The sequence below is a fragment of the Chroicocephalus ridibundus genome, chromosome 8 (genome assembly GCF_963924245.1).
Source record: "Chroicocephalus ridibundus chromosome 8, bChrRid1.1, whole genome shotgun sequence".
In the NCBI taxonomy this organism is placed as follows: domain Eukaryota; kingdom Metazoa; phylum Chordata; class Aves; order Charadriiformes; family Laridae; genus Chroicocephalus; species Chroicocephalus ridibundus.
This window is the reverse complement of record NC_086291.1, coordinates 2399306-2420782: the sequence shown is the minus strand read 5'-3', so window position 1 is coordinate 2420782 and position 21477 is coordinate 2399306. Positions and strand designations below refer to the sequence as shown.

General features: G+C 41.6%; 1 protein-coding gene across 4 annotated transcripts in view; it reads left to right on the top strand.

Moving 5' to 3' along the window:
- The first annotated feature begins 17103 nt into the window (after positions 1 to 17103).
- LEPR (leptin receptor) overlaps positions 17104 to 21477 on the top strand; it is a 44202-nt gene continuing 39828 nt past the window's right edge. For all 4 annotated transcript variants that reach the window (XM_063343769.1, XM_063343770.1, XM_063343768.1 and 1 more), the window contains exon 1: positions 17104 to 17254. The gene's annotated coding sequence lies outside the window, so the exon portion shown is untranslated. The remainder of the gene's footprint in view (positions 17255 to 21477) is intronic.

Below are 21477 nucleotides of genomic sequence, written 5' to 3'. Positions count from 1 at the left end.
TGTTCAATAGTCAATTTTATGTCCCTCTAACCCACGTACAAAGAAACTGGAGTGGTGGAAATGAAAAGTGGCAAGGTGGAGGGAAAGGCAACTGATGCTGAACTGGGGCTATCCGTGGGTGCCACAATATCAGCAGCCATTCAGATGTCCCACAGTCAGACCCGTCATGGAATAATGCTGCATTAAATATGACCTTTCAGAAAGGAAAACCTGACTAAACTGAATAATCAAATTAGATTTATGTTTGACACACTTCAAGTGGAGACCTTTTGGCTAAAATACCTAATCAATAAGGGAGAATTTTGATGTTTGGGGATGCAGAGTGCCTCTATGTGCAAATCAAAGGACTGTGACATTTTAAACAGGATGCAAGGTGTGGGATACAAGTGAAAGACTAGCATGCATTCTGTACCTGAATCTTCTCTCCTGCTCTAATCTAGTCTTGTATGAACAGCTCTGGTCTTTATACAACACAGCATTTTTGTTTATGTGTGGAAGGACTGAAATTCATGTCTGCTCTCCGTGTGATCCAGGTGTCAAGGTTCACTGGTGTTTGTGGGGGTCCTTGCCAACAGAAACCGGTGTGAGAGGGCTGGCTCCTTCCCTGCCCATTCTTGTCTTCTCCAGCACCAGCGGTGGCTTAGCCTTTACCTCCTCGTGCAGAAGCAAGAGCCCTTGGCAAAGGGAGGGTAGTACTGTCCGAGGGAACGTTTCCCGTGTGGAGTTCATGTGGGAACGAAACATGCCATACGGATCACCTCCCTCCCCACAAGCCGCGCTCCATGCGTCAGTGTACTCTGAGCCTGGTCCACATGGCACTGAAAACTGGGGTTGCTACAATAGGAAACAGCTGTCCCAGTCAGTGCTTGTTGGCTTGATGCCCATGTCATACTGCTCCGATTGCTGCTGCCGAGTAGGGAGGGCAACATTTTCAAAATCCGTTGTCGCAGCCAGAAATGCTCTCAGCAGCCCCTAAGTACGAGGCACAGCACCCTTCCTGCTGGTGGTGGGTAGAAGGTTCCTGCTGGCAGCATGAGCCCCTTCACAAGGACTTCACCCCCGGCCTTTTGTTGGGACTCTGTCTCCCTCTTTCCATCATATCAGAATCTCGTGCTCTTCTCTCCGGTCACACCTCCTCTGTGCCAGGGCTATCTATACACATCATTTCCGCCCCAGCAGGGCCCATCTGCTTCTTGTTCTTGCTTCTTCCCATATCTGGCCCTTTCTAGTCCATTTTTCCCTGTCTTCCCACTACACTTTTTCTATACCCTTGTATTCTTTTTTTTTTCTCATGCTGTTTTCCCATGCTGTGCTTTCCTGTCAAACCAGGACATTACCCATTATTATTTGTCTAGAAAATAAGTCATGCAGAATATCAACATCTCTGCATAGAAAGGGGTCCAACCATTCCCCATGTTTTTTTTTCCTCTCCTTTTTTCTGATTTCCTTCCAAAACTATTGGTCACTTCTGCTGGAATATTCCCTGATGTTTTGAAGTTGTCAGATCTGGCTCTGAGAACTTACTGAGACAGAAGTGTCTTCACTGCTGCACGTAATGTCTCGGCAATCCAGTACATCTGGTTTTGAGATGCGTGTAAGATGTGCTTTCTAGTAGGTCTTGATCACATTGCATCTTAATATGGATGAAATACTGCCAGGTCTTGGAGACTGAGACCCAGAACCTCAAAGGTAGATGCCAAATTCCCCTTAAAATTAGTGCCTAAAGATGTGGTTTGGAGCAACACTGAAAATTTAGTAGCTGAAAACTGGACACAGTATGTTAGGACTTTGCTCGATATTTCGGTAAAATAATCTGATTCTTAGATTTTTCGTTGTTGCAGCTACTTTGGGGCAAATTACACAATTTCCTAGAAGTTAAGAGAAAAATGCATGTTCTCAGTAGGCACTCAATTCTGAAACAGATCCGGATATGATACACTACACTGAAGAAGATTCTAAGGCTGAGATAGCTCAGCAAAGGGCTGCTTGCCAAAAAACCCCATGAAATTAATTAATAGTTGCTTGACAAACCATTCAAAATAGCAATTGTTGCTAAACTGGAGCGGCAAACATGGGATGGTGCTTTTAAGACACCTGGTGTCTTCAGCGAGTTGAATTGCCGTGTGCACTGAGTCGTATGCAACAAGAGGGACGTGGTACGTTGGGCTGCACAGCACATCGCGCTGGCTGGTGTGTTGAAGGTGAGTTCTGCCTGCCCTCCAAATACAGAGTATTCATCTTGGCATCATAAAATGCTCTGTGGCTATTCCTAGGATTTTAACCATATTCTAGAGGCAATTATGATCAGAAGTAGGTATTACTGATAAGTCATGAATGCGTGCAGTGTTCCTACCAGCAGTTCATATATGGTGATGATCTTCATTTCCTTTTGACCCTGACACTCGGAAGCAATGCTCCCGTTCCAGATGCATAGCAATGAAATCCTTTCCGTGTACAGTGCGTTCTAGTCATGGAGGTATATTCACAGAGTCCCCAGGCAGTTTGCAGTTTAATCACTGCATTTACATGGCCTTGACTCAATATTGTCCAAGTCACAGAAACCGGATGGATTCCACCCGGAGGAATTTAGAGTTTCAAAGACTCCACGGTGTGACAGTCCATCCGAACACTCGAAAATCCAGTTAATTGCTTCCTCCGTCTTTGTTTTAAAATACTTATGTCTGATATCAATTTATTGGTGCTAAATGAGAGGTAGAAATTTATTTTGGAGAAAACAAACATTGAGGCAGTCTTTGACTAAGCAGGTGGGCATCACAGCTAGCGGGCTAGAAAAAAGCTGTACACAGCACATCTTGGGAGAGGGTAACATGTAGGGAGTAGAAGAAGAGGCAGAATTAAGGCTGACCTCGTGGGCAGAGGCACTGTGGCTTTGCAGGCACTTAGAGGACAGGAGATGAGCAATGGGACTGACCGGAGTCATCTGAGACCAATGACATGAAATATGTCTGGATGGATTAGGAATTGTTCTGGTTAGGAACTGTAGTTGTGTGGCTCCTGTTTTGCAGGATAAAGCCTGATATGCAGTTCCTGAAAGCACTGGCTAATCCTAAAGTATAGGAAATATTAACAAAGGGATTTTAACTACAAATAGAATGTAAAACTGAAACAATGGTCAGATCCTTTCAATCTTCCCATGCATCAATGTGAAGGTGTTTTCAGTCTCTGGAGCTCTGGTACTCTTAGTGGCATGTCCAGAATCTCTGCTCCAGTTACATTTGTCAAAGAACGTTGGTGGATTTGTTTCTTCTGGGCTGCCTTTTTTGTTCTCCTGATGAAAGGCCTCTTAAGCTATAGTGGATGGACATATGAGCCTTTCCTTTTTAAAGAAGAATAACGCATCTGAAAAGAGCTGTGAAAGACCCATGTGACATTCTCTCCTATTTAGGAATTTTTTTTTCCCTTTTGGGATCATGGGACAAGGTGGGTGAGGATCCTTGTACCCATTCTCTAACTTCCCCTGCTTTCAAGAAAAGCATGGTGGCATTTTCATTTATTGTGGGCATGAAGTAGATGGGATTTCTATGTTATGTTGGATGAAACTCATCACTGATACATAAATATTTGAAGTAAAATGCTGTTTCCACAGGCAAAACCACAAAAGCAGCCTCAATTTGAATTAGGCCACTATTCCATTCTGCATTTTTTCCTCTGTAGTATAGAACGCGTGACTGTCACACTGGGCAATGTGCTATACTTCTGCCAGGTTTAGAAATGTTTAATTTGCTAAAAGGTCTAGATTTTTTTTTTCATTAAGTTTTTCAAAAGACCTTCTCATTTTCTCCACCGTTTATCTTTCTTGCCAGTTCTATTCTGTGAATTCCTGTCCTCTGTGCTAGATGACACACTTGAGAAACTCAGATTGGTGCCAGGTTTTATAAAGCGCTTCTGGAGATATATTACTACCACCACCCCCTTAGGAAAAAAGTAGTGGTGTTTACTTTCTTTTCACTGAAATGTAGTTGAGTGGAGCTCTCATCCTGGCAGGGATTATGGGGATAATAGACTAAACAACGCTTCTCTTCTGAACCAAAAGCAAATCATGTTTTCTTTCCATGGTTATGACATCAGCAAAGAGTAACTTTAGGTGACCAGCAGTGTTCTGGCTGTGCTACAGTCCCATTTATGCACGTTTTCACTACAGTCTGAATTGGGTATATGTACATCAGAAAGAAAAATAGAAGGAAAAAGCAAGTCAGCCCATTGGAGAGGTGTCTGATAGCTCTCTGTAAGTTACCTTCACTCTTTCCATTATCCTCTGCTCTATATTTTCTAGCTGCTAATTCCTGTTAGGTAAATGCATGATCGGGAAGTTTTTTACTGGAATCAAGAACCTCGGCTAAAGCACCAATGATCTTTTACTCTGTCAAGCTGCATTTTTTAAAATTCCCTTTATTTGATCTACTGCCTTCCCCCCCCCCGCCCCCCCCAACACGTTTCCCTAGTAAATGTTTAAGCACATCTTTGCAGAAGGGAGAAATGGAGGATCTCATTCTGCTACTGTAAGCTGGAAATGTGTTAAATGCAGTAAGATGAAGAGTTCAGGGAAGGAAATCAACACGTAAGAACACGTGGAGGGCTTGTTTCTGTTTTCCCCACCGTAGGGACACATGAGAGGAAGCCTTCAACAGTTGCTTTTATTGTAACTTAATCATGCCTTTGTATTTTGTCTTGATTCCTGCCTGTAAAGATACGAGCTATGGGAAGAGGCAGCTATAGGCACTTGTTTCGTGTATGTCCTTGTTTCATTTCCTCATCTGCCAAAGAGGGTTGCATTTTGCTATCTAAATATCTTCTGTAGAGTTAGAACAGAGGTTAACCATGCCAGCTTGCAGCAATAAGACCTCATGGAGAGCCTAAGAGATCTTCCAGCTCTAAATCAGGACACTGCAAACTTAGGAGCGTTCTGTCAGTGGAGGGGATCCCAGAGAACAAAGTTGGCTGAGCAGGGTTGTCTGTGTTCTGCATCTTGTGATTAATCCTGTAATTTTCATAAAGTAAGCCAATAGGTATGCAGGGGTGCAAATATAGCAGATGTACAGAAGCACTTGAAAATGATAAATCAACTGATAAGAGGCTGGGAAAATAGTGGAAAGAACAGTACAGGCAGAGCTCAGAATGGGCCGTGCTGCTTTGCTGTTCTAACAGGCTAAAATAAAAGCCACAGAGGAGAAGACCCTTCATCCAAAGAAATAATAATCTGGCATTTTACTGTGATTCCTACAAGAGGAGGACTAGAAAAGCAAGATTTGTCCTATTTCCCCATACTGCAGTTCTCTTTCTACATACATTCTCCTTGTTCTCCCTGGAACCAGGTTTTATGTTCCCACACATAGGGCTTAGTCATTGAAAAGAAAATTAGATCAATCGTATTTTACTTTATAATCTGAGAAGTAAAATAATTAGAGAAAAAGAGAATTTATTAGAAAACAGGTTTGTCATTTAAAATATTGGAGAAGTGAAGTACAAAGGTTAACGCAGCAGATTGGTTTTCTGTATCTCAGAGGCAGCATCAGTACAACCTATGATGTAAATGTTACTATAGTAACTAGTGTTTTTATTTAAAAGCCCAGTAAATAGACATATCAAACCCATATAAATTGTCAAAATGTAAGTTAAACTGCAGAGCCTGCTAGTTAAAGGAACACTTTTTTTTGCCAAACTTATATTTTTGATGCAATTTCCCCCCCAAATGCACTCAGTATTTTCTTCTTGCCAAATTGCATTTTGGCACTCAGGAAATGATCTTCACTAATGGTGACAGAACTAATTACCTGGGACCCCTCATGCAGACACGTGAAGGCTTAAAAACAGAGGAAAATTCCTTCTAGTGAATTTTCTGTAGACCATTCCCTTCTGCCTCCCTCGAAAGCTTATTCCTAGCAGCTAGAGCTACCTAACTATAAAAAGAATTAAGAATACATTATGAAATATTATATATTCCTCCCTCCTGTTCCATGGATTCAGCTGAACAGGAGAGAGGTGTCGCTTGGGGACCCGAGTGTGTTTAGTGTTGCTCTGTTTTCCTCTCTTCCTCCCTCCCTCTCTCTCCATCTGAGCAGCAGAAGTGACTCTGTGCCACTCCTGACCCCATGCTGGCCACAGCCAGGGCTGCCATCAGACCTGACTGTCCCCTGAGGTGTCACCTCTGCTGTCTCAAACTTGCATTGTATCCTTTGATTACAAAGTAATTACAGATTTGCATAAATGAAGAGTCATATCTTGTGAACATCAAGGATATGTGGGTTTTGTGCTCATCTTTCCATTTTGAAAACTTCCCCGTGCTTGCTTGCATATGCTTATGTTAGTTGTTTCCCTAAAAGATGAGTAAGAGCGGGTCCTTGCTGTTTAACCTGTTGGTATTACATATTTTGTGTTGGCTTTTGTGACTAGACCATTGATGCGTTTGATTGCCAGGAGGAAACCCACATTGTGCTATATTTGACATAGTTTGTTTCCTAAAAGATCACGCACAGAAGCATTTGGGAACATCACAAGCTTATCGGGTTCTTGCAAAGGGGTTGGGCTACAACCTTCGTATCTGCCAGCTGCAAGTTCTCAGAGGGGTTTTGACACCCTTCAGGCTTTAAACATGTGAGGTACGTCCTGCAGGGCTCCTGTCTTCTGGGAAGGATGGGATTTGGGGAAGGAGATGTGAAGGGAACAAGCCTCCTGGATAAGCTTTTAGAATGGTTGCCAATGGCATCTGAGTTCCCAGGGAGGCTGAAGGAAGAGTCCTCACAAAGGACTGGAAAGATTGAGAGCCAAGAGGGAGGAGCAAATGGGTGCAAAGCCAGTTTGCAAATGGAAAGAAGCAGCTTGAAGCTAGGGAAGGGGGCTGAAATACATTGTAAGGGAGAGAGGGCAGTAGCAAACAGAAAACTGGAGGATCTGGATGCACCTCACCTGGCCAGAACAGAGAAGGAAAGACTCTTATGCAGCTTGTGACAGGATGGAGGGAGGCTGAGATGCTTCTCTGCATAGGAACAGAGCACTGTGCTGTCTGGTTAGATTCCCAGCTATGGCAATGAGAAAAATTGTATGCATAGTATCTGTAATCTGACCTAGCCCATAGAAAAACCAATGTTACTGTGCAACAGTGTGATGGGTTATGATGTAGGTGCAACGTAAGGCTCGCTTGCTGTCAGTAGTCGTCTTTCTGAAGCTGTTAGTTAAAGCTCTGTTGTGATACCGCTGATGAGCTGAGATCAGGACTCACTGTGATGGGCAATGAATGAGTGTTTCCAAAGGAAATCACTTGCCCTGAGGAGATTATACTTTAACAGACAAGAATTGCCAGTATTACCAATGGGCTGAGACCAGTTCCAGTGACTCATGATCAAACTAATCAAATCTGCACAAACACGGTGCAAGTAGCGTTGGCCTTGGCTGACAAGTCCGTATGGCCAGCAGGACACCATGCACGTTTACAGTGTAGGTCCAGGACCACCACAGACCTCTTCTCCTGGGGCTGCACTCAAGGCAGTAGGCTCAGCTTGCAGACCTGCAGTGACTTGCTCTCCAGTGCTTATGAGACCAGTTAGCATGGCCAGCGCTGGCCTTTTGGGCTATGCTCAGGCTGTTCTGCCAGTGAGCCATCACAGCTACAAACTCAACTTAAACTTTGTAAGCTTGGCTGCCTTGGGAAAAACCTTTCTTCAGGGTAACGCAGAACATCAGATGCATCTCTGCCTGTGTACAGATAGAGGAATGCATTCATAAGGGAGAAAAATGTTTAGTTTTTTGGTTTTAATTGCTTTTCCAGTTATTTTTTTTTTAAAGCATATATTGACAAAGTTGTCATTAATTTTTCTTGATGATGAGATACAGCTCCCACAGGATGACGGGGCTCACTGGGTATTTAAGGTTAGAAGAGACCTCAGGAATTCTCTAAAACAACCTTCTGCTCAAGCAGAGCCAGCTGTGAGATGAGAGCAGGTGGCTCAGGCCTTTGTCCATCTGGTCTTGAAAACCTCCAAGGATGGAGACAGCTCTTCCTGTTCCACTGCTTGACTGTCCTCATGGGGAAGAAGTTTTTATTGCTGTCATTTCTGAACCCTCTCATTTCAATTTATGCCTGTTATCTCTTGTTTTCTGACCATGCACCACACTGAAGAGCCTGGTTCTGTCATCTTGATAACCTTCCCATAGGAATTTGTGCACTACTTACCAATTTGTGAACAAGTTTGGCACTGATGCATCCAGAAGATGACATGTTTTTCCTGCAAAAATGCCTGCAGTCCATAAGTATTTTTAGTATTTTAGTATTGTTTGTATAGATGCTTCAGACAGACTTATTTGGAGAACTCCGAGATGGTTTACGGAAGTAACACAGAAGCTTAAAAGCATAAGGAAACATAAAAATCTAGAAACCTGATGTGTCTACCGACTTGAATTATTAATGTGTGGGGAAAAAAAGCATGATGCCAAAGTGGGCAATTTCTCGCATATGAATCAAACTTTTTACACTTCTCTCATGAATAATTTTCAAAGTCTTTATTATCCTCAGAGACTTACCATCTCTGTGTAATTTCTCTCTATCTGACTCACTGAATTACTTCATCCTCTGCAACTATTTTCTTGCCTCAAAAACTTCCATTTAAGATGGCAATAGTAGTTTATATCACAATCTACACATATTTAAGTCTCTCTCCAGTTTTTTCTCTATGTACTAGGAATGGGATATTTTAATGTACATGTTTCTGAGCATCTAGAATATGCAGCTGAGCATAAATATTCTGAGGACAACACTTCTTACATTAGTCTGGCAGGGATTTCTTCCCTTCACTTCTGTGTGTTTCCATCAGGTGTTTAGCAACACGCCACTAGAGTCAATATATGACTGCCACATCCATCGTGGGACACTCACCTCCTTCGGCCAGTGCAGGAATCAGCCTATTATTTCTTAAGGTTTTAATATTTCTCTTGGTATCCTTCTGTTGTTTCCTGTGTTCTTTTCAGGACAGGGAGCATCTTCTTATAGTGCAATGGTAGAATATCTGAAGTACAAAGTTCCTTGGGAAAAAAAAAAGGTTTAAGGTTAATATAACTCTGCAGTGAGGCAGAATTTAATATTAAATTTAACCCCAAAGACAGAACTTGTTAACTATTTGTCAATAATTTCACGTGGATTTGTTTCTCACAGGAGAAGGATCTACTCCCTTTTAGGTGCTTGTCCAGTGTGTCAGAGAGAGAGAGAGAGATTAATTTTATTCTTTCATATAAAGACACGGATTTGGAATCCCACTTCTCTTTTTCCCAGTGGGCACCTTACTAGCAGGTTACCAGGGCACTCTGCAATAACTGCTCTGCAGACAGGATGGTTCAGCTGTTCCGCTATTCACAGACAAACTGGTCTTATCCTGCCATCATGTGAGAAAAGATACGAGTTTTGCAGATCTTCAAAAAAGAGAAGGTCTGTTCATGCTTCACCTGGTTCAAAAGTTTCTCTGATGATGGCATAAAATGTCTGTGAATGAGTCAATGTTTTAAGATCCCTATTTTGCTGCTGGCATCTCTGCTGTTAACAGATGTGATTCATTCCTGTGTGCCTCCAAGGTGAATCGCTGTCAATGAGGTTTAGACACCTAACGATGAATTATTCTGTTCTGGAAGGTAAATGTGTGCACTCCCAGAGCTGCAATTGTTTCTCCAGTCCAAAGCAGCACTTCAACTTTTTGTTCTGTAAAACATAAATCAATGGGGACCTTCTGAATAATAGGAATTATCCTGCTCTAAATTAGACAGATGTGTCTCTTGGATTATCTTTATTAAATTAGTTACCCTTGCATAAGTCTGGAGAGGAAATCCGAGCATGCAGCTGCTAGGGGTTTCCAGCAAAGGAGGAACATATATGTAATCACCTGGTTGTACTTGATAATGGTATGTCCAATAAGTTTTAATATCTATTCAATTGTTCTTTCTTGTTATGACTCTATTTTTTTTTATTCTGTGACTAAAAGTTTAGTCTGTGAGTGTATATAATGCCAATTTATTGTATCAGTCAAAGTACAGGACTGTGATATGTGTACAGCTATGGGAAACATGGGTTTTCTCCTGAAAAATTCATATTTTTTGCACAGAATACATTTAATCCCCACCTCTGCTATTTTTATTTTGCATTGCGGATTGCAGACAGCGTTTCTGTGGGTGCACAAAAACTAAAGTTTAATTTTGTTGGTGGTCTTAAAACATTAGCAAGCTTTTGGTTGGCTGATTAAGCTTGGATGTTCGTAAAGAGGTAAAGAGAGATTAAGTGCAAAAACATTCTTGCAGGAGCAAAAATGAATTACTGAAAACATCCCCTTGTGGAGGCAGAGCCCGTCTTTGCATTAACTTCATAATGAAAACAGACAAACTTCTGGTCATTAAATGATTTAGAAAAAATTCTGATACATATATACATGTGATTAGTTTTTATATAGAATAACAGTATTTGATTTTTCTGTAGCAGTTCTGTAGTTAGTCTCTTTCACCTCTTTAAATATAAACTGGTTAACTTGGCATGAATCAAATCGGATAGATTAGAAGGGAAAAAACCCAAGGAAAATGTTGAAACCCATGCTAAAAACCCAGAAGGAGCTCAGCTGTGCTCAGGAATGACGAATTTAACCTGGTAGAACTGAAGCTGAATTTCTAACACTTTTTCTAGCTCTTTCAGATGCATAATCGCTCAATTGCACCAAGTAGCTAAGGTTAGTATGCTTCAGACTTTTGCATTTTTATTCTGAAACTGGAAACTTCAGGAAAAGTGCTTCAGTTCAGACTTGTTATGTTGTCACTAACCTGTCACTGTTGGGGCAGATGGCTGTAGTGTTTTTCCTCACTACAGGAAGAAAATAACTTGTTTTTTAATGTTTTGGGTTTTTTTATTTTTTTGCTCTTGAGCAGGAAGTTTGTAGTTCTTTCTGCAAGCCTAGAAGAGACGGGGTTGCGGTACTACCTGGCAGCAAGATTAGCATCTCAATAGATATCTATATGGATGTAAAGCTGCGTAGGACATTATACATGTTATTGTTTGTAAGAGGTCAGGGTACTATCATTATCTGCCAGCACAGTGGCTGTACGACTGCATCCAGCACCATTGGTGGAAGGGAAGGAATTGTTTTAATGTTGCATTTTTAAAATAAACAAACAAACCTTCAAGGCTCAATAACATTAAGTACTTTTGTTCTGTCAGTGAAACTTCATCTGCAGTTATGTGGTACTTGCTCTCAGTCAATTGCAAAGCATGCAGTAGGTCACTGAGGTCTTCTCACGTGCTTTGCAAAAACACTTGGGACTTGGTATTTTATGGCATTTTGTTGTTGTTCTTCAATATGTAACTCTGAAAGGTTTCTGGACCTTGGTTATCTTTATAATGCTTCAAGAGAGAAAATCTAAGGTGAAATGTGGAACAGAGACAAAAGTATTTGAGAAAGAAGACTTCAATAAACTCAGGGTGAATATCAACTGGAAAGTAAGTCTAAAGAGAAGAGTTGTCCAGAAGAGTTGGCATTTCCTTGGAAATAATATGCATGAAAGGCAGGAAAGCACCTACTCCAGTGTGAATTAAAGTTAGGAAAGTTAGTAGAGGAGCAAATAGCATTTTCCTCAGTAATGTGAACCTTTAGTTGGAGTTGAAAGCTAGGTTAAGTGATTGAAGAGGACTTGTAAAAGAATAACACAAGCATGTAGGGGTAAATCCGAGAGACAAAGGACAGATGGAAACAAAAGGGTCCCTTGGGGTGACCAAAAAATGTTTTTGGTAGTGAGGGGAATTCCTGCAGATATGGCAAACTAATAACATCATAGCATATTATCTTTAGTGATGTTTTTGATGTGTCTTGTGACTTTCTCCTAAGCAAGTTAGGGAAGCCTAGTCTACATTAAGTGACTGAAAAGTGTTCAGTTGGACAGAAAGGAACTTCCCCTCCCCCCCCCCCCCAAAAAAAAAAAAACAACCCAAACCAAAAAACAAACCCAAACCAAAAGAGCAGTAAAGAAGTCACAGATTGGAAGACCATATGTGCTGTGGTTATTCAGGGGTACACTTGAAGTCTATTTGATATTTTCAGTAAATCCTTGAATAGTTGAAAAGTGCACGTTATATTAATTCTTTGGATAAAATGCTAGCAACAGGTGCAAACACTTTAGAGAACAAGATTAGAATTCAACGTGACAAACTGCTGAAGTGGTCTGAGATAAATAGGCTGTAATTCAATAAAGACAAGTGCAAGGCACTTAACTGAGAAATAATCAAGTGCACAAATGAAAGTTCTGCAGGAAGGATCTGAGGGTTAGGGAGATGCGCAAAGCGAGCCTGAGTCAACACAGGCGCGCTGTCGGGAGATAAAAAAGCAAACATCCTTATGGGATGTGTCAACAGGGTTGTCTCATGTAAAAAGTGAGAGATTTCTTCCTCCTAAATAGCACTACCAAGACTTTGGTTGGAATATTTTGGGCATTGCTCTTCAGAAGAGAGAGACAGCACCAGGAGTAAGTCCAAAGGAGATCAGTTAGCATTCGCAGGGCTCCAGAAAAGATGATCTATAAAGAAAGACTGAAAGAAATGGAACTTTAGTTTACACAAAGGATGATCTGTGTAAGTGTGGGAAAGCAATGGAAGATCAGCAAGGAGGATTGCAAATATGCTTAAGCGACTCGCTGCTGGGGTGCTGGAAAACACATCTATCACAGTAATTGTTACTCAGTCTCGGGTGCTTGCAAGAAAAACACTTGCACTTAGATAACGTACGTCTGTGATGGACTCAGGGACACCTTATCCAGCCGCTTGAGAATCCTGGCCTGTTGCTGAACAAGATCAAAGCACAGTGGGAAAACTACGGCTGTTTGAACCCTTTAAATACCAGCAAGAACAGGGAGTCCGCACCTGCTCTCGCTAACAAGGACTCTCACTAACAAGAACTCTCTCTTGCACTATGGTGCCCGCGGTCCCTGCTTGCATGCCTCTGCCCGGGTGTTGCTTCGGAGATTCCCTGGTCTGTGAGGTATCAAGATTAAACTTGTTCTTTGCTTTCTGTCCGTGGTTTGTGGGTGTTCCTATGTCCTGCTGGCATCGGCTCACACAGTAAGACAATGTAACATACAGCAAAGGACTTCTGAAAGAAGGCGTTACCTGTCTTCTGTCTTTCTTAAGTATATGAAAAAGTAAGAGGATTAAACTTCCGGAATATTTAGTTTAGATATTAAGGGAGGAAAAAAAATCTTTAAAAAGAGAAAAAATAAATATGTACTAGTGTACGTTTTTTTCTGGTTCCCTGAACACCAGTGCTACATGGAGGAAGTGAAAGAAAACTTACTCTGTTAAACGTTTGTCTCAAGATGTTCTAACCGAAATAGAAAATGATTTTCTAGTGGTCTCTCTTTGGATCTCGCCTAGCAGAGACATGGCAGACTGGACAGCTTGTGACAGCTTTTGCTTATGCCATGAAAGTCGGGGATACAAAAAAATTCAATGGCTTCCCAACCTCAGACACAAACTGTATGTAGTCACATTTCCCAAACTGTCGTATTAGAACAGAGAAATATTTTAAAAATAGAATTTGTCAATTAGAAGTGGTGGTTATTTTAATGAGGAACGAAACTGCCTGATGCTACTTTGAGGAAATGGATCATGAATTACAGAAAGTCATTAAATAAATAAAAGCCAATCATTAGGTTTGTTTATGCAGCCATGGTCGAACTATTCACACAATATAACAGATAGTACTGTACCACGTTCAAGTCTGTTTACTGAGAAGAGCTTGCAGCAGGTAAATAAAAATATTTTTCTCCATGCCTTATGAAACAGAGGTACCGGTTTTGCATTTATTTTAAAATAATATTGCTGAAAAGAAAAAAACATTGTAAAAAAATGCAGTTGCGTATATCTGGGACCTATCAGTCTCTGGTTCTGACCCCTCCCTGCCTTTTCCAAGAAAAAGGATGAGCACGAGCAAGAATAAAGGTGCACCTTTTCCACCAGGGCTCAGTCCTCACTTTAAGTTCCTTGGCATAGTTTCTGGGGTTTGGTTTTTTAATTGGAAGTTCCTGTTAAATATGTGGTGTTGCTTTACATATGTGTCAGCTCTTCTCTCAAAGAGCTCTTCATTCACAAGGACAAATGCTGAAGTGCAAGAGGGTCAAAATGTGATTTACACCACTACTTGTGGAGTAAAATGTGGTTTTTATCCACTAGTCTTAAATTAAAAGAGCCAGCAGGTAATGGAGACATACGTTATAGCAGAAGCAGGTCTTTAAGAGAGATTTGAAAGAATGGATCTCATTAAGAGAAAATAACCCACATGAGGGGATACCATGTGAGCCTTGAAAACAACAGGGGAAGTGAGGAGGTGGTAAATAAAGCATAGCTGCATTTCAAGCAGCAGCGTGAGGAAAGGTATATTCACAGAGAGGGTGAGATAATTGACTGTCAATAAAATTTTAAATCTGCGTGTGTGGAAAGGGGAGTGGTACTGAGTGGTCTGAACTGTGTGTGAAATTGGTTGTAACTCAAGGAACTCTCATTGGTAGCAAAGAAACATGAGGCTAGATATGCCTGTCTAGATTATTTTATTGAGTTTTCTTTTTATTAGAGACACCAACCTCTACAGTCATTCGTTTCAAAAACTCATTAAACCCTGGCTTAAACTGTTTCTTTTTTGTCCTGTTATTCCCATTAGAAGATTGTTCCAGAAATAAGTCTTCTATTGGCCAAGACTCCTATTTTAATAATAGGCCTAAATGTTTCTGTGGCAGGTTTATAACCATCCAATTTACTGCCAGTACTGTCCTTTGCTTTAAATAGTTCCTAATTCCTTCTCCTTGGGGTTTACTCCCCAACTGCTTAACCTCCCCACACCCAATATGTTCTAAAGTCTTGTATGTTTTAGAAATCAGATATTATTACACCTTGTAAATTTTTTTAACTCTTATTGTACTACTAAACAGATTTGTTTAAAATACTAGTGCCCTGATCTTGCAATTTCATGTGCTAATTTTTCATAACTATTTTCGTGTATTAAACTCTTTCGGTGTTCTCCCTACTGTGGCTATACTAAGTTTACTTTCCTCGTTATCTTGTTATCCCTCCTGCTCCTAATGCTACAGTCAACATTGTTATCTTTACGGCAAACCGAGGAGATTCTGTATCTCATGTGGGGTTGTAGCAAATCTGTAATCTCTGTTTTTGCTGTTTCTTTTAAGGGGTTTATCTCTAATCTGTAACTTAATCTCTGCTTTTGCTGTTTGTTTTAGTATTTTTTCCAAGCCTTCCTTTGGTTGGGTTTCGTGCCGTATCTTTAATGACACCTGGCATGGACCACTGTAAAGCTCTTACTTTAGAACTACGCGTGTATCCTTTACTTAGAACTCTGTGTACAGTTGTGTGTGTATAACCAACGCTGCTTCAATGAAGATGATGGAGTAAGCTATCTTGCTTTTCAATATCTTTAGAAAAAACAGAAGACACAGGATAACGAGTTACTTTTAAAATAAAGCTCTGATTTTTATCCTTAAACAATCTGAGGACAAATTACCATTTAAAAACTAATCAAAATAAAAATTAGAATTATATATAATACTACAGGTGAAATCATCACTGCAGCAAAGATGATGGCAAAACTTTTAGTAGTTTACCCAACATTACATTCTGTCTTATATAAACAAGTTTTTTTTTAAATATGAGATAGTTTATAAATAACTGACCTTTTAAAGCAATCATATGCTTTTGGGTTATTTTGTAAATTTCCTGTATCTGTGTTGTTTGAGATTGTGAAACTGCTTTTCTTGATCAAAATTGTATCCTTCCATTACTTCTGAACACTAAGTTGTTGTTCACACTTTTGGATTAAAATAGTTATAGATAACAAATTGTTTATGCTGTATGTTCACATTCTTAATACACCTTGGATGTCCCTGGCAAGCTACTAATATTAACATTTTCACAACTTTAAAGAATGGGATTTTCAGGACCAAATTCTGATACTCATTTTCCAGTATGTAATTCAACAAATCATCACAACCGAATTGCATAGCACTGCTTAATGCACCATTTAAAAGAAGTGTATCTGAATCATTTCTTTTTTAAAACACTAATCTTTGTCCTTCTACTGACAAGTAGGCAAGTTTGTGTTATGAATAGTAATTTACAACATTTATGTTTAGTGTTTTCTGAAAATTCAGAGATCCTTGGGAAGTACAATGAATAAGCTTAATAGCCAGAAAGCATTCCCTGTACTTCTGGTTTATGTCACTTTTTACATTAACAGTTGGCTATTTTGTACAGCCTCCACTGCTAAAACCACTAACTGGAACATTTAAACTGAATGTTAATTAAATTCTTAACAAATGTTTGGTGGATCCAGGCAGCGATGATTGTTCCCTGAAGGTTCTCTATTTAGGTAAAGCAGTCCCATTCTGCATTCAAAAAAAAAAAAAAAAAATAAAACCCAAACCAAAAGATAAGAACTGTCATTAAATTTCTTTCTATTATAATCATAATGTGTTAGGCTATTAGAAGAGGAAAACTTTGAATATTCTCTCTCGGTTCTCCCTGAACTTACCCTGGACAAACTCCCTCAAGGCCTGCCATGCCAGGCAGCGGTGACAGGACAGGACGGCCGGGCAGGGAAGCACAAGGTTTCATGTGCAAGGACGCCTGGAAACTTTTATGTGAAAGTGCTTTTATTTGCACGTTTTACAGAAGGGAGAAGCGATGCCGTGTGGCTCAACTTACTTCTCGGGTAGAAGCACTGACAGGTAAACCCCCTGGCAGCCGCGCTGGCGGCAGTGAGGAACTTCACACGCGTCCCACCTCACGGGCTGTGACCTCTTCGAAGGTTTAAACTTTATTGTCTTCAGTGGCGCGCTATTTGTATGAAATGAAATTAAAATACACAGAGGGAAACACCACTCTGCGTTGCGAGGGGGCTCGGGCCGCGCTCTGAGGGGGACCGGCGTTCTGAACGACCCCCCGCCCCCCCCGCCATCTTGTGTGTGAGGGGAGCGGTGAGGGGGAAGCGGCGAAGCGGCCCCTCCCCGCCTCCGGCCGGCCCTGAGGGGGGCCGGGCAGGGCGGGCCGCACCGCCCCGGCCAGCGGGAGAACGAGGCGGGGCCGCCGGGGCTGCTGAGGGGAACGGGCGGCGGCGGCGGGGACCCTCCTGCTCCCCGGCCGGGCCGTTCCAGCGGGCGCCGGCGGCCGGCGGAGCAGCGAGGCATGTCCGCCGCGGCGTAACTTCGGAATGAAACGAAGCAGGTGGGTGAATTGACTTTGTTTTTTTCCTTTTTTTTCCCTTTCTTCCGCTTGTTTCTCTAATTTGCGGCTTTTCCCGAGTGACAGCGGCGGAGTTCGGGGCTCCTGCCCTCTTCCCTCCCTCCCGGCTTCTTCCCATCCGCGCTCTGTCCGTGGGGGTCGGCTCCCTCCAGCCGGGCAGTGGGAAGGGGGGGCACCTTGAGGTAAAAACCGGCTGGTTTTTGCCGAAATAACACGCTGAGAACGGAACGCAGCTGGCGCGTGAGCGTGGTCTGTTCCCTCACCGATCAGCTCTCCAAAGGTTGGCATGGTGTACCCAATCCAGACCTTTTTTTTTTTTTTTTTTTCCTTCTTTCCCCCTCCTCTTGAGGCTTAGTTTCTGAAGTAAAAGAAAAAAGAAAATCTCTTTGAATGTGGGTTGTGAGTCGCTGATGCTGCGGAAGCCATTATAGTCCATTCTGATAGGAGAGCGCTTTGGAAATATAATGTTGATTATTGACACAGCATTTATAAATAGAGTTTATAATGGAAACACGGAGAACCCTTAACTACCAAGCGCGGCTATAATACGAAGAAGCTTTAAGTGCCAGGTAACTGCAGGAGCTCTGCTTTACAGCTGCACGTAAGGGAAAACCCATGGATGTTCATCAGTGAAAAACACTGAGAGAAAGTGTGCATTAAAAGTGCTTTTCTGTAGCTCTGACTTAAAATCGGTAACATTTATTAAACTTAAGTCTCTCAAACAGCGTGTCGTGAGCGTGCACAAACTTCAGTGCTGTGGTGTTGGCGATGCAGGAACAAATGGAACTTCTGTGCTGCTGGATCCCTGCCTTCCCTCTGGTGAAGGGAACCTGTCCGAGCGGCGGGGGCGTTCGTGAAATGAGGGGGTGGTTTCAGTACAATCAAGGAGAATTGTACAGTCTGTAGAAACGTTGAGACGTTTTGCTGTTGAGTTTCATCGGAGAGGCTCCCCCAGCAGACTTGGAGCCTGGTTTTGTGGCTGTGCTGCTGCGCACGGGTGAGATAAGGGTAGCTCTGCTGCTGGGTTCGCCGTCCTCACTGCGTGGGGAGGCATGCAGCTTGGGTTGCCTCGGTTAAAGCTTTAGTATTCGAAAGCAAAATTATTCAATGCAAGTCACGTTCATTGCTATTTTGTATGTTCCGTTTACTCTGAACTCTCTATTAATAATGTTTACTAATATACTAAATGACAAACAAATGCAATGAAATTCCGTGCCCAGGAGGGCTGACTGAGAACCACTGGTCTTGCCAAAACCAACAGGACTGGAAAGCCCTCAGCACCCTTAAAGAGCAGGCCAGAAGGCGCTGTGCGTAGGCATTATTACTAAAATATTTTTATGCTTCATAGAGATCTTTTAAATATTTAAAAAAAGCTGTAATGGAGTGCTTGCAAAAGTCGGGGACAGTTTGTGTGCTTGGAGTATTATGTTCCTGTTTCCCATTAACTAGCAGCTGTTGCTGTTTCTTTGGGAGGAAGATTAAAAAAGAGCTCCAGACCCTGTATGTGCGTGTACATTATTTGAGGAAAAATAGGAGGTTCTGGCAACTGAGTTTCTATAAATTTCTGTAGGCTTTGAAGTTGCTCATTGGAAACCACTGATTTGTAAGGCTTTGATCTTGCAGCATTTGCTCATCTAGTCTCTTTGTCCCTGTAAAAGTTGGTGAGAATTTTGCAGTTGAGTTTAGTGGTGTCAGGGTTGTGCTACTCTGCTGCATCCAGGATGGGTTGTGGAGGCTTGGCACTCTTAGTCACCAGTGCCACCCTCTGTTCACTGGTGTTCAGACTGGACAGGTAGACCTGCCTCATACTGCAGTCCTCTTTTCAACCCTTTTTTTTTGTAGTTCAGAAAGGAGACATGCAGAAATATAAGTTGTCAAGACAAGAAACTGGAAAAGAAAAAAAAGGCAGCTCCAGAAGGAAAAGGAAAACATTTAGTATGTTTTCTGTGCCCAGTGAGCAGGTGTTTGTGGATCACCAGCCATGCTTGTTTCAGGCTGTGCTGAAAATGTTTACCATGCTTATATGTCAGTGGATTGTATGATTTCTCAGCCGGCCTGTAAAGAAAAATGGTCTTACTTTCATTGTTGTCCTTCTTGCATGTCTTATCTGCTGTATTTTGTTTTTAATCAGATGTTTTTGTCAAGGCAGGGACTCTACTTGCTGAAGTTTTTTGTACAGTGATTAGCATGGAGAGGAACATACTATTTACGTATGGAATTGGAAAATTTCTTGTACGCAGCAGCAGCAGCAAAGTTGGTGGTTTCAGAATGCAGTATCTTAAGACAGATGTATTAAAATGGGCCCTGATTCCTTCCATTTGTAGAGATACCTCCCAGCCAAGCGTAAAACCATTTGTCTGTGCTGTGTTAACTTACTCGCTCTGGGATAGAGCTGTAGTTACAAGTTTTAATAATTCTCCTTTATTTAACTTCCTGTTCCCTGTAACTGTTCTTGTAAAACTTGTATTCTTCCTTACAATGAAGGTAGGAATTCTGGCAAGCTCAATATTCTCACTAGAAAATATATCAGGTAGTTCTGTCTGGTCGAGTAGTACATTCATCTTGTCCTGGGAGTTATCTGTTGATGTATCTTTTTACCCAATTCCTGTGTAAAGTTTACACAAGTGACATTGAACTTTGAACAGGAGAGGAGCTAACGCTGGAGACATGTAGCTCATGTTGCTTTTTTGATCATGTACAGCGCACTATTTTTTGTTCATGAGTGTTGTTGGAACCAGAATTGAAAAATAACACCTAGATGATGTTATAAGCCTAGGTAGATGCAACAGAATAGGAGGAGAAGATGTCTCAAGCTGATCTGAACTGTATTTTTGCCTTCTGGCACAAATATTGTTAATTATGGTTAAATTAGTGCTGATACCAGTTCTGGGGATCTGTGGTTGCTTTCTTTTCAGTCTACAGTAGGTATTGCATGGGTGAAACTAACACAGTAGTTGCTGTTAAAGCAATTAACCGTTTATCGCCTTACGTCCAGGAATGAACGAGGGATGGTGTTTCATTGGTGTTTCATGTTCTGCTTTGAAATAGTACAATGAAGTATGTGTAGTTACCAAAATAGTGGTTCTTTTCTTCAAACACCTAGGAGCAGTAGGACAAAGATATCTGGGTGATAGCTTTTGCTTCTTGCAGTGCCTATGATGGGAGAGCAAGTGATGGACTCCATGGCTTATTTAGAACTCTTGATGGTGGACATTTTTTAATTGTTTTGAAATGAGAACTTTAAAAGCATTTGCAATAACTTCCATGACATATCGATGACTTTAAAAGCCTTTGAAATATACATCTGATTTTCTTGTACAACATATGGAAGTCATCTCTGCCAGTTTCTTGCTGAGAAATGGTTGAGCTATGAACAGCAAATTTACAGTTGCAGCTGTAAAAGAGGAACATGGACTGTTTTTCCATAAACCATACATTTAATAGTATGAAAAGGGTACGTTTATGTCAAGTGTATTATTTTAAATGTTTTTTTTTCTTCAGTCATAAACTTGGGAAAAAACTAGTTAACTTTGATCATAGGCTTTCGGAAATAATCCCCGAATGTATCTTTGTGAAATGACAGACTTAACAGAAGGTTGTAGCTAGATAATTCCTCTGGCCTTCATGGCTCACCTATTAGGAAACCGACTAATGGAAGAGGTACAGGTAAGGTTGGCCTCCTAACAGCTGTGCTGAGAGGCAGATTTTCCTCTGAAGCAGGGGTTGTGAAGCACGGCTTTTGAAATTTTGAGCTTTCCTCGTTAATTGCTCAAAATGTAGCTTAAAATGTACTCTGATTATAACCTGGGCGAAGGGGGAGAAAAGTGGATGGGACTGACTCATCTTGCAGACCAAAGTGAAGGTGGTGTGTGCTGAAGAAATGGCTTGGCTCCGACTCCAGCCCCAGGTAAATTTGCAAGAGCTTTCCTTGTGGGTGAGCTTGCAGGGGGACAAGAATACTGAAATACTGTTCCTTTGCTGGTCAGTTGTCTGCTGCTTCAGGTAGACAGCAATGCCTATTGAATCACCTCAGTGTCAGGGTCACTGGGTGATCTTATCAAAGTCTCTGTTGAGAGAGGAGGGATAGCTCTGGGCAGAGGGTGGCTTTCGTTGTTGTAACCAAATTCTTTCGGTTTTTTTTAGCAGCCACTGGTTCCTCCATGGGGCTGACCCTCCACTCTGCGCTGACTTGTTGAGGTGTTGCC